The following is a 13,767-nucleotide window of genomic DNA, read 5'->3' on the forward strand; positions in this document are numbered from 1 at the left end:
GAAGAAGAAATTGAAGGTTTGGGCTTTTAAACCTTTTTGGGTAGAAAGAGTCGTGGGAATGGAGAAAGTTTGAAGTTTGACTGAAAGCAAGAAACCGAGTTTTTCAGCTTAGACCAGTCTTTGGTCATATGATAATTAGAAGTAAGAGTGGAGTGTGAGTCCAAACTCCAAATTCTGACCAATTCTTCGTTCAAATTTACTTATAAAATGGACCCCATTTGTTTTTCTCACTTGTCCTTTTATGACGCGAATGATTAAGTTTAAGAATACAAACTATAGATTAAGCTCACTAGAAGAGTGGACCAAGAAATTTCAAACCATATTCCGCGTTATTGCTCAGACCTTATGTTTTTCCATGTGGGAAAAACAGAGCTTAGGTGTACCGAAGATGCCATTTACACCCACTTTGTCCATCTGCTTATCCCTGTTAGATTCTTCACGTGGCTTTAAGTTTTCTAGTTTTTTAATGAACGGGGGATTTCTTATGACAGATCTTAACTGTCGAGAACATCTAATGTAATTCCTAGACGTTTATCCATTTTTTTTGCTAAATGGATGTGCCCTGTTTCCAGGATTAAACAAATTCAACATGATTTGCTTGGCATAAGTATTTTGGAAACCGCACAATTCTTTTTATTTTACTAACGGGAAACTTTCAAAAGAACCCCAACTCTTGTTACATTTTAAGATAATGGTATGCAGTTTCGTCAGAGGCTGGAATTTCACCTTAGCCATGAGGCACCTACCAATCCCAAAGGCCATTGTCTCGACTTTTCAACCTAACTCAACAACCCTTTTCCATTAATAAATTGTTTCTTTTCTTTTTTATAAAAAAAATGTTTAATAAACCTAATGAACCCAAAGTATCATTATAAAGTCTATCCCATAGAGGTTTTATTTCTGTTTTTTTTTTTTTTTTTTGGGCTTTTTATTTATTTTATTTTATTGAGCTTTTCTTTTATCAAAATTAAAATAAATTAATAAGGGATTTATTAAATTAAATTCAGTCCAATTTTTTAGGGATTTATCTTCAATTATGTAGTTTCTTTATCATATTTGTGGTCAAATTATTAGTAGTTGAACAATGAAAGGCCATAAATTATTAGTACTAGTAGTAGTATTTAGATTAAATTTGAATTTTATCGTATTTTGTGATTGAATTTTATATATTTTTAATTAAATTTAAATATTAAATTTAATGAGATTTATTTATTATAAAAATTTTATTAATTTTTTTAATTATAATTACAATAATAATAATTATTATTATTATTATTATTTTTAATTTAACGAGAATGAATCTCATCACCCACTCATTCAAATGAATATTCAAAACAAAAGTTTTGCTAATATTTGCATTCGAAATTTCCCAAATTTATATATTTAATTGACAAAAACGAAAATATATCAAATATCAACCTACGGTGCTGTCCATTTCAGTTGCGGCAAACACGTTTTTCAGCATCATTATAGTAACCGCGTTTTTGTGGAATATAATGAATAGAATTGGAAATGGTCCAAGAGTTCTTCTGGATTCTCCCAACTACCAAATTACCAAAAGCCCAAAGCCTTTGGGGTCTTGCTCACGCTTTGATTGATATATTAATATTAGTAAAATATTCAGAATTCAATCCCTCACAGTTTTAAATATCAAAACAAAATATAATCCATTTTCTTTTCCTTTTCTTATGTTTCCTTAACCAATGCTTTGGCCCCCACAGCTTAAAAATCATGTTTATTTTATTTTTGTAATAATTAGTTTTATGCGCATTCACTTTCACTAAATGAGTGAAATAATAAATTATTTAATATCAAGGTAAAAATTAAAAAATTATAATTATTTAAATAAGTGAGAAAAAAATAAGGTAAGTGAAGGTCCAATTATTTACAAATAAGCATCATAGTAAGTTTAAAAAAATTTAATTTTTTTGATTTTAATTATTCTTAAATAGCCTACCTTTTATTTATTTAATTAAAAAAAATATTATGCATATAAACTCTTTCGGATATACAACATTTAAATGTCAACTCTTATAAATTGATCCAAAAATTAATTTATATTTAAATCAAAAGCAAAAAGGCTTAATACTCATACAAATCCATAATAATTTTTTCAATTAAATTGATGTTGTCCCTTGACTGGTGACATCAAATTTAATAAAAAACTAGAAAATCTCCGGCTTGTTACTGCAGGTGTTATTTTTCTAATATGTAAGTTTGATTCTTGAATATTTATATTATTTAATAAATATGTTAAATTTAAATTATATTAAATATTAAGTACATCTATTTAATTAATTCATGAATAACATATATTCATGAATGATTAAATTTATATACAATTAGAATATTGTAAATTTTGATTCATGATCATTTATACTACTTAATAGTAAATATAAATTTAGATTCAAAATTTAAATTTAATGAAACACGGAATATATTCGGTCACAAAAAATTAACTGATTAATATAATTTAATAATTAGATTGATGTAGCTTAAAAAAATAAAAATATTAATTAATAATTGTTTAAATATGTATATGGTAGTGAATTTATATATGTAAAAAACTTAAATATTAAAAACAAAGAAGAAATACCAATCATTGCCTTTTATAGAATATTTTAAAGAATATGTGTTAACCAAAAAAGGAACCTGCATATTAAAATAGATAAATGTTTGAAATTAGATGGTGTGAAAAAGCATTTTCAATGACTTATAATAAAAGTAAAAGTATAAAAATACTAGTAAATATAATTACATTAAAACTAATTCAAACATTTCTATAGAAAATTTTGGATTTCATTAGTACCAATTTCGTGTAAAAAACAATTTAAGGTATTAATATGGAAAGAGAAAAATAAATGAATCATGAACTGAGTGATTATTGGTGATTGAGGTGCAAGAACATAATTTGTTAACAATTTCTAACTTGAGGCCAGGCAAGAATCCTCATTAACACTACATTCGATTTCACTAAGACATTTGAACTTTTAGCTCTTGAAGAATCTATCATTGGAATCACATAGTGTTTATTCAAAATATGAAGTCATGGAACATTTATTTGTCTAAATATTACAAATAAATAAATTTAAAATCAAACTATAAGTCCAGTAAAGTTAATTTTCATTAGATTAAATCATGGACAGGAAAACATAAGAACAAAGTTGAATTGATAGATTAATGCATAATCTTTCAAAAATTTTGCCAAGTTTAAATTGTCTCAAAACATTTTCATTCTTAATCATATAAAAATTTATCGAAATTTAGTAAAAAATAAATACAGGTAGGTTTAATTTTATGGCAAGGAGTTTAAAGTATGCTTATTTAAAAATTTATAATTGATCAAATGAAGACTGCCTACTTTAATTCTTTAACACTAATGTGATTTCAACTACACAATATTATTGCTTTCTTCAAAATAAAAACTTCAAAACATTAAATAGTTCATAGTATTTTATTCAACTAAATTTTATTTGTCATAATGGAATTATAACTAAAGAGTGTATAAAATTCGTAACAAAAAAAGAAATTGCAAATAGAATTAACAAATAAAATAGAACAAAAAGCAAGATACCAAATTCTAAGTCTAAGACAGTTTACTTTGGGAATAGTAAAAATAAAAATATCAAAATCTTCAATATTCTAAGTATATGTCAATAAACTTTTATAATATTAAAGATAAAAATAATAAAGTCAAACAATCATACCAATTAAGGATTTTAATGTAAGATATAATGTAAAATTGAAAGAATATTCAAAACAATTAGTTATTTATATGCATACTTCTAGCCAGCCAAAACACACTCTTTTACTTTCAATAAATTTCATAGTTTACTATTAATATAATTCTGTTTCATTTATCACAAAGTAAGTGAAAATCTTTGAAACTTTATATGACATTATTTCAGTTATTAATATAAGGTGATATGTCAAACAACATGGAAAAGAAAAGAAAGTATTAAAAAGTAAAATGCCTTAGAATTAAATTTGGATTTTACTTTTATCTCTATGTGTATAAAAAATGCAACAATGAACATAGAATGCATTAACCTTTCATGTGAATAATATATGAGATGAGGAGCATCTACTAATGAATGTATATATGAACAAAATTCTTGAATCATCTTATTTGGACTAAAGCAAACATCCAAGTTCAAAATATTCGGTTATCAATAATATGTTTGTAAGATTATATTCCTATAGGTTAAAAAAAATTTTAAACATCAATTCATAAACTGCTATGTATCTCATATAAACATAGCTATGATACGACTATCATTATATAGACAAAAAGAAAACAGAATAGTTTCGTTGTTAGCTTTGAAAGAGATATCAAATTAAAGGGTCCTTCTTTTTTAGATGTAGTTACAACTTTATGTTGTATTGGTCCTCAAAGAATGATAACATGTTATCCTCAAATGATTATCAAATGGTTTTCTTCAAAACAAACAAAGCTATATTTAAATAAATATTTGTTATGTTAACCAAATTAACAACTTCTAAAAGGAAAATATATATTCTACTTCAGTTCAAGTTATTGTTTGTTACTAAGCAATTAGAAGCTACTACTTCTCAATTTTGAATACTAGTAAAATTTTAATTGGTTCTTATCAACTTATAAAGTTCCTTCCCTTGGTCAGCTATATATTCATCACATACCTGCACATAATCAAGTTTATGTTAGTTTTGCTTACTTAAAATTTAATTTTGTACCAATCAATCTTACCCACATCAAAGCTCTTATTCTTTGCAGTCGAATCATGCAATGTTTTCATGCAAATTTCAACCGCATCACCACAACTAATGCCCTAATCAAAGAAAGTGAGTAGTCAAAGAAAATGAGTTGTAAAACATGATTATAAACTTAGTAATGTTTTGTTATGGGCCACAATAAAAGTACATTCTCACTTGTAAAATCCTGTTTAATGGATCAAATATAAGAGCATGTTGGCTATCAACTTTTTTGTGTACAAACAAAATTTTGATTTAGTACATATTTTGGTAGTCAAAGTTGCTTCTTCACAAATCTAAAAAAAATATAATGCTTAAATATGTTATTTTACCTAAATAACATGTAATAAACCTTATTCGAATAGCTAAAGCAAATTCCACATCATATTAATGCATCCCAAATAATATTAACACTTATAACTTATGACATGTTGCAAATCATGTGAATAATTCAAATAATGCAAATTTATGCAAATTTTCTTTAAATAACTCAATTAGAAAAGTACAACATTCTAACAAAACAAAATGCAAAAATTGTAAGTATCAATCACATAAAAAATTGAAAACATGTCTTTTGGTGTTATTAATAAACGAACTCTTTTATAAATATTAAGCATGAAATCAGTAAGTCTATAAAGAAATCAAATTTAACGTAAAAATAAACACATTTTGCTTGTAGCTATCTAAATATTATCATTAAAAATAAAAAATAAAAAATAAAAAATCAAATAAACTAAACATGGGCATGAGAATGAGAAAAAGTTAAGTTAGTGACTTCCTAGTTCTTAGTGTAAAGGTTTAGAGGAAACATCGATTTTTAGTATGGAAGGCACAAAACAAAATCTTACATCACCTAAACTTGAATAAACAAATTTAAGAAACTTAAAAAAAATAAAAAGATAATAAAAATCTATGTCATTTAAGTTACTAAAAAAATGAAAAAAAAATTATTTATTAGAGTAAATGAGAAGAAAGTGGAGTTGAGTAAGAAATGGATTTTAATTTTTTATTTTTCTTTGTTCCCTACTGATTTGGTCTCAATTTTGCCATTTGCTTCTTACTCTTTTTTTCCTTCACTCCATGAGGAAAAAGATACAGAAAAAAGATTTTTTTAAATAATCCTAATTCAAGCTCATTTCCATATATATATATATATATATTTGAGAAAAATCATACATGATTATGAAAATAGTAGCCAAAAACATATAAAAAAAAGAAATAAAATGAAATAAAATCTACAAACAAAAGGATAATTGACAAACTTCGGGAATGAGAAAAGACTTAATGTATATCTTCTTTTGTTTTTTTTTTTCAAAAGCTATCTGTTATACAAATAAATTGACAAACTTGGAGAATGAGAAAACACTTCATGTCTATCTTTTTTTTTTCTTGTTTCAACAGCCCTCTATCACACTAATAAATAAAGCTCTATTTTTATCTATGTAATCCCTATCTATTAGGGGAATAATGACAAATTTCTTTGAAAGTCGTAAAAATCTAATCTAACAATTTAATAATCTTTAAATATTTTGATAAAACCAAAATAAATAATATGGAATAAAAAAACCAATAACATTGAACAATAATTTAAATAAATAAAACCATGCTTTTTTCAACTTCTTTCATCTCCCTTCCATTGTTGGAATGCCCTTATACCCTATATTGACTTAAAGATCTAGCAACAATTTTTTCAACTTCGATCTCACACTCCCTTACTCTCTTTAGCTATTGCTTTTCTTTCCTTCTCTCATGTCTCACTCTCCTTTTTCATACTTTCATGATTTTTCGCTTTTTCATTCTTTTTTTTAAAAATTTTCCCTCTAATTTTCTTACCTTTTTTTTTTTTTTTTTCTTTTCGACATATTATCCCCTTTTTCTACATATTTTCTACATCTAGATCAATCGACCTTCATTCCCTCTTTTTTTTTAAGATTTTCTACCTCTTTCCTTTTTTTTACTTATGACTCCATTACTTCAAAGCTAAAAAAAAAATAAGAGATTAGGAGTTAAATTTATTTTAGAAAGAAAATAAATATTAAGAAAATAAAAAATGAAGTGCTTACCTTTATTTCCTTTTACATTTAGAATATTCAATGAAGTAAATAAAACAAAAAAGAACCTGCAAATTTGAAACATTAAATAATTATGATGAATTTGATACACAATCACATAAACTCAATAAATAAAGAAAATTTTTTTAAAAAATAGATAAAGAGTATTTCTTAACAACATATGTGATCTCTTTCCACTACCTCTAAAAAAAATTCAGGGTTTTATTTCAACCAAGATAAAATTTTCACCTACAAGAAAATTAAAAAAAAAAAAAATGAAGTAATCAGTATGAAATTCATGCAAAACATTCAAGGAAAAAGTTAATCACTTAAAAAAGGGTAAAATTGATTTAATAATAAAAATTAAAAAACTTATTTCAATGCAACTTCCCATCTCTTCTTCCATGCTCGCTCTCTCCTTTGCTCATGTATTTTTTTTTTGAAACTTTGCATATTTTAATTTTTAGGGCTCACAATCTCTTATATATTTTTTTCTTCCCAATTCTTCTTCCTCTTCTCAATCTCTTTTATATTTGTCCACTTTCTGGGTTTATCACTCCCAATTGTTATCTTTTTTGCTTTTTTTTTTGTTTGCTTTTCAACTTTTTTGAATCCTAATCTTCGTTTTATTAAATAAATACATTTTCAATCCTACTATCCCCTCTAGAACTGTCCTCTTTTTTTTCATTATTATTTTTCAATTGTTACCTTCCTTTATTACCCTAAACATTTGATAAAATACCATTCATGTGTTTTTTATGACTGGTATCACAAAGATAAATGTCTACAGTAAAGATATATAAACGAATATATTTGGGGGTATAGATTCTATAAATAATATACATATGCCCTTAGTTTTTTCGTTTTTAAATTTAAGATTTAGGACTTCAAATATTTGATTAATTATTATATGAAACAAAACTTGTTAACATAATATATATATATATATATAGATATATATTTATATATATAAAAGGAGCATCAACTTATATCATTATAAAACTTTTTAATTTTATATTTTTTAATAATTGATTTTAATAAATTTAAGAGATGATATGAAACTATTTTTTTACTTTGTCTCTTTCATCTCTTGAATTTATTAAAATTAATTATTAAAAAATATATAAAACTAAAAAATTTTATACTGATTTAGATTAATCTTGTCTTATATATGTATCCTTTGATTATTTTATGGTGAACATGGACCACACATGTTTTTAGACCTAACAATTTCAGATGCTATACGGTGATACGATACGAAAATGATATGAAAAAAATTATATATGTGTTTTAAAAAATGTGTTTCGTGTTTATTCATATCGAAATGAATTTCGACATAATAAAATTTGTGTCATGTATGTGTTGACTTGTTTAAACACGTGACATAATACGAATAATATATTTAATTTAATATTATTATATGAGTACATATTTAACATATTTTTTATATTTATTTTAATTTAACGTAAACATATAAATATTATTTTAATTTTTAATTTTTTAATTATGATATTTAATTAGCTATTTAATATCATTTAAAAATTATTTTAAACATTTAATTATGACACTCATTTAATAATTATTATAAAATTATTTTTTATATTAATAATATAAATACAATATAAATATTAATATTAGTTCTATATATTATTATTTTATTCTTTAATATTTAATAATTTATTATTTTAAATTTAATACTAAAAATTAATATAGTTATATAATATAAATATAAATATATATTAAATACATATTAAATGAGTATTAAACTTTTTTTTAATGTGCAAGTACTTTTTTATATTATTAATATACTAAATTTATTAAGTTATAAATGATAAATAATTTATAGTTATTTATTATTTTAGTCTTGTTTTTATATATATTTGTATTAGTTGTATATATTCGTGTATATCTGTATTTCTCATATCTATTCGTGTGTATCCGTATTATTCGTATTTATTCATGTCATAATTAAACGAATTTATTATTCGAGTCATATTCGTATCAAGATTTAAATATATTTTGTAATTCGTATCATGTTTATGTTTTAATAATTCGTGTTATTGCACGTATCAAATACAACACGAAACATGAATTACCATGTCTACATGATTTTACCCTTTCAATTTGTTAATTTTTTGTTTGGTAGATAATACTTTTTGTCTCATATATAGTGTTTGGTTTTGATTTTGCGCTAACTTTTTTAAAAAAATTTAAATTAAAATTTGACTTTCATTAATTATAATTTTTTTTAACAAAATTACACTTGATTTGAAAAAAAAGAAAAAAGAAAATGAGTGATTAAGGGTAATAAGAGAAAGTAAGAATGATTTTTTTTTTTTACTTTTTTAGTAAGACTTTTTTTAAAACAATTAAAGGTATGCAAATAAGATAGTATTTATGAGACATTTAAAGTACACATTTTCCTCGTATGATTTGTACCTCAAAATATTCCTTTATGTTCATTTCACAATTTTATATATATAGCACTAGCATATTGAATTACGAATTATACTTTTATGATGGTATAAATTTACTATTCGCATTTATAAATTTGTTAATTGCTAATGAATTCTGAATGAGGTATACAAATGGGAAATTTTCTTTATATATTTTAAAACTTGTAGGAAATTGATTCTAACATCACAAAGCCAAGGGCTTTTTCCACATCCTTTAGAGAACCAAATATTTTACTCATAACATAAATTGACTGAAAATATACTTTCATCTTAACGCACACGAATCAAATTTTGTGCAATTTTTGTAATTTAAGCATTCTAAGTACCTTTTTGTAACTTTCTATACATTTAGTATTCTTTGACAATTCAATTTATTATTATATATATATATAGATATCATATTTACATCATAATTATTTTTTTATGCACGAGACTAAGGTTTAAGAAAATTGGAAAAAAAAAATTGTAAATACTAAAAATGGAACTTAACCTTGCGAAAATTCATTTCCTATGAGAAGTAAACTATTTGAGTTAAACTCATATTAATTAAAATCTTAATGACACCAAGAAAGAGAAACATTTCAATTAACCCAAAACTTTGGTATTACCAATTTAGGTGAATGGGACATTCAATCTAATGACCAATAAGCACTCATGCAAAGAAAATGGAGACTAGATAAAATAAAGGGATATTTCCAAATTTCAAACTGAAGCTAAATAGACAATATACACAAGAAGAATATGGAAGCAACTAAGGAAGGAAATTGAAGAAATTTGAGTTATAGTCAACCTTTAGAAGAAAAAACTTCAGGAAAATCTGGCCTTCCCTTCTTTCCTTTTACCAGCAAACATGTCACCATGTCTCATTATCTAAAACTTCTCTATTTCTTCTGCTTTACGCCCCGGAATTCTGCCCGCTATCAAATCCCATCTGTTAAATTCAATTTCCACTGTCAATTATTTGAAGTATGCATGAAGCAAAGGAAGACTCGTTTAAATCATAGGAGAGATTAAACAATAGTCTGATATAAATTTGGAATTTGGTGGGTCTATGTCGCAGTAAGTACAGTAAATCAATGGGACTTTGGTCAATCAGACATTGATTGTAGCATCTCTTAAAAAAAGAGAAAACTGATCATTGTTTGATCTTTCTATATAAATTAGCAAACTCCATAGAGATCAGTAAAGCACGTTGGCAGAAAATTACTCCATTGAATCCATCAAAACATGGAATTTTTCCCGTTTAATTATTTCATGACCATGTATTCACGATTCAAAATTTTCCATATATGCACTCTGGATCGAACAGTACGCCCTCATTTCCTGGCTCTGATCTGATCTCTTTTGATTTTCAACATCTCTTTCCCTCAAGCATGCAACGAGCAGGGCCACATAAACAAATATTATGACCACGTCGTACAAGGTTCTATTAAGCCAATGATCTATACTGGATTTCATCATCATTTTTCTTTTCCAATAGAAAATTAAGTTGATATAGATCTGTTTCAAGTGTAACGCTGGCAATGTTTAATAAAAGCCGAGGAGCTAGCTTCGTCAGATAAAAACTATTTACCTATCTCCAACCAACCTGTAGATTCTGTAAACAAGATCTTCTTCTTGTTCAGTCATCGTTATGAATTCCCACTCGATACTGCTCACTTCTGCACCAGAAACAAACGAAAAAAAAAAAAGTACTTAAAATTGCTTACACTTAAATGTTAAAACGTTGGCTTATGGTCAAGATGCATAGTGCCGGAAATATAACAAAAGCAACGTTAGTTATGCTGGCAATGTAATGTCATCAGACTCATCACATACCTTCAGAGGTGGATTTTGAGGTCTTTTCTTGTTTCCAGGAAGGTTCATCCATTTTCTCCACACAACATACAAACAAGAGGGAATTAATGTACTCTAACAGTTCTAGCTAGCTAGCTAGAGAAAGAACAAGAGAAGAGAGAAGGATCAAAGGCTTTGCACTAATATGGAAGTATATAGTTTCAGAAAAATATAAAAAAGAGAGAAGGTAATTAAACAGTTACTGAAAAGATATAAACGTGGTCAATGAAAGCACATGAAGTGGGGGTTAGGGTATCAAATATCATTTCTAAAAGGATTGAAGTATGGGAAGCATTAAGAAGAAAGAGACTTGAGAGACAGAATATAAAAAATAATAAATAAAAGGAGCTTAGGTGTGTTGCTGTCACGGACTTACTGTTGCAACTTACAAATGGCAGGGACATGGGCTGATTTGTAGTTATTTCCCTGGGTCGACTCTTCCTTCTTTGGGGGCCTAAAACCGGAGGGTTTTTTTTTTTTTTATTAAAGGTAGTGGACAGACTCTAGAGCCCAAATTAGACACTCCTGTTCTATTTTCTTTGTATTTTTTTAAAGATATCTTAAAATTATATTTTATTTTTTTTAAAATTTAAAATTTTTATTTTTTGATATTTTAAAATTATTTTTTATGATTTTTTTACTTGTTAATATTAAAAATCATAGAACTTTAATTTTATAAAAAAAAAATTAATTTTAATATTAAATATATAAAGTCAATTTTTTTTTTTAAATTCCAAAAAAATTAATACAAGACAAATAAATTGGCACGGAAGTATGATCATGCAAACTTTAGTTTAGTGAATTCGTACAACCATCGTCAAACAGCTTTTCTTTGTCCCAAGTTCATTACTTTGCCTCTAGGAGGCGGTTCTTCTTATATCTTACTACATATGTTTTCCTACTTGCAACCATGGACTTAAGTTGGAGATTTCAAATTTTTTTCAATATGCTGAAAATAATCTCATTTGTCAAACTAATGATGCATAGAAGTTAATATCAGATGTAGATGTTAATTCCAAGGCCGGTTTCTTCACGAACTTATAGTTGATGATGAATTTTCATTTGTGACTTTGATTGTAGTTTTTTCTTTCAAGTTTTGTTTGAATTTAAGATGAAATCTTCAAAAAAAACAAATAATGACTTCAAGGCGCACTGTAAATATTTTTCTTAATGTTTATTTTGTTCCTATCAATTATGTTATATAAAATGTATATAATAAAGTTTTGTTTGATGTTATCTTGTACTTGTTATATCAAACCACTAAATATCTCTTATGAGAGACAAAAACACCTAACTTGTACATTAATTTTTACAAAAATAATGTCAAAGTAATTAACCTTTATTTTGTAAAAGAATGGAAGGAAAAGAGAGTAACTTCTGAATTATTCAATCTTTTGAATCACCTCAAATAAAACTTACAATCTTTGTTTATAAAAATTAAATTTTAAGGTTGTGATTCTTTAATTATGTTATTTCAATTAAAAATAATTTCTTTCATTAGGAAAATATATTTTTAAATAATTAACGACAAAATGATTCATTTGAATAATAAATCTTTTCATTATAAGAGAAATTACTTTTCACGTTTATTTTGAAATTGTAATTTTTCACTCAGAGCAATTGTCTACTTCAAACGGGTAATCGGCTATCCCTTTATATTTTCTGTTTTAAGAAAATCACAAGATGGAAGGCAGTTGACTCCTTTAGTAAAGTAGTCAATGATACCTTTGATCCAGTAGGTTCGTATCAATAGACCAATCAACTATCATAGGGTGCAGTCGGCTTCCCATTCATTCCAAAAAGTGTTCATCGTTAGGGCAATTGATTTTCTTCTATAACAATCGACTGCCTTGAATCTTTTAATCATCCACTCTATATGCAATAGTAGTTGAGTTTATTTAGAATAGAAATTAATTGGTATTGATTTTAAGTTGTGACAGTCGATTGCCTAACTTAGGAAGTTGACTGCTCGTTTATACGTTTGGGCGTCAAGACTTTGCTTAGTTTCTATATAAGTATAGCAGTCGACTACTTCATGATGGCAATCAACGGCTTTCTTTGGTAGCTTAAGGCAGCAGACTATTCTCCTGGACATGTCTTCTAATTTAAATTCTTTTATGTCTTTTAGATTATAAAGTTCCTTTCTTAAAATATTACAAAGTTTAATATGATTCTTCTTATGATTAAATTTTTATTTAATTAAATTATTTTTATATTTTAAAAATATTTCTAACCAAAGATAATAGATAAATATGATTATTCAAGCCTCAAACTATCAACAATTTTCTTTCAAACAAGAGGTAAAAGATCAAATTCAAGTCTAATTTTTTTTAGTATAAACAAAATTATAATTTAAAAATATAAATATTATAAATATTATAATTTAAATTTCAAAATTATTGATTGATACTTCTTATACACTACAAGAAAATGGTGTATTAGTGGCAGTTTTGTAGTGGCCTTTCACTTACAAACACTGTTAGTTTTCGTGTTTTTATAAAACTTAAGGCGTTTATTATCAAAATACCACTAAATATTCAAATAGCGACGTTATTACTTATAAATGTCATGTAAGACTTGATATCAGGGGCGTTTTTCGACTAAAACACCTTAAATAATCTTGCCTTTAAATTTTCAGTGAATACTAAAAGCGTTTTTGACAAAAAATACATTGATTAATTCAGTTAAAAAAA

General features: G+C 25.5%; 1 pseudogene; it reads right to left on the reverse strand.

The window, feature by feature from the left end:
- Positions 1 to 9,867: 9,867 nt before the first annotated feature.
- LOC111287239 (transcription factor CPC-like) lies at positions 9,868 to 11,376 on the reverse strand (annotated as a pseudogene).
- Between the last annotated feature and the right edge of the window lie 2,391 nt (positions 11,377 to 13,767).

This window comes from Durio zibethinus, chromosome 17 (genome assembly GCF_047325235.1).
Source record: "Durio zibethinus cultivar Kanyao isolate XHJ-2024 chromosome 17, ASM4732523v1, whole genome shotgun sequence".
In the NCBI taxonomy this organism is placed as follows: Eukaryota; Viridiplantae; Streptophyta; class Magnoliopsida; order Malvales; family Malvaceae; genus Durio; species Durio zibethinus.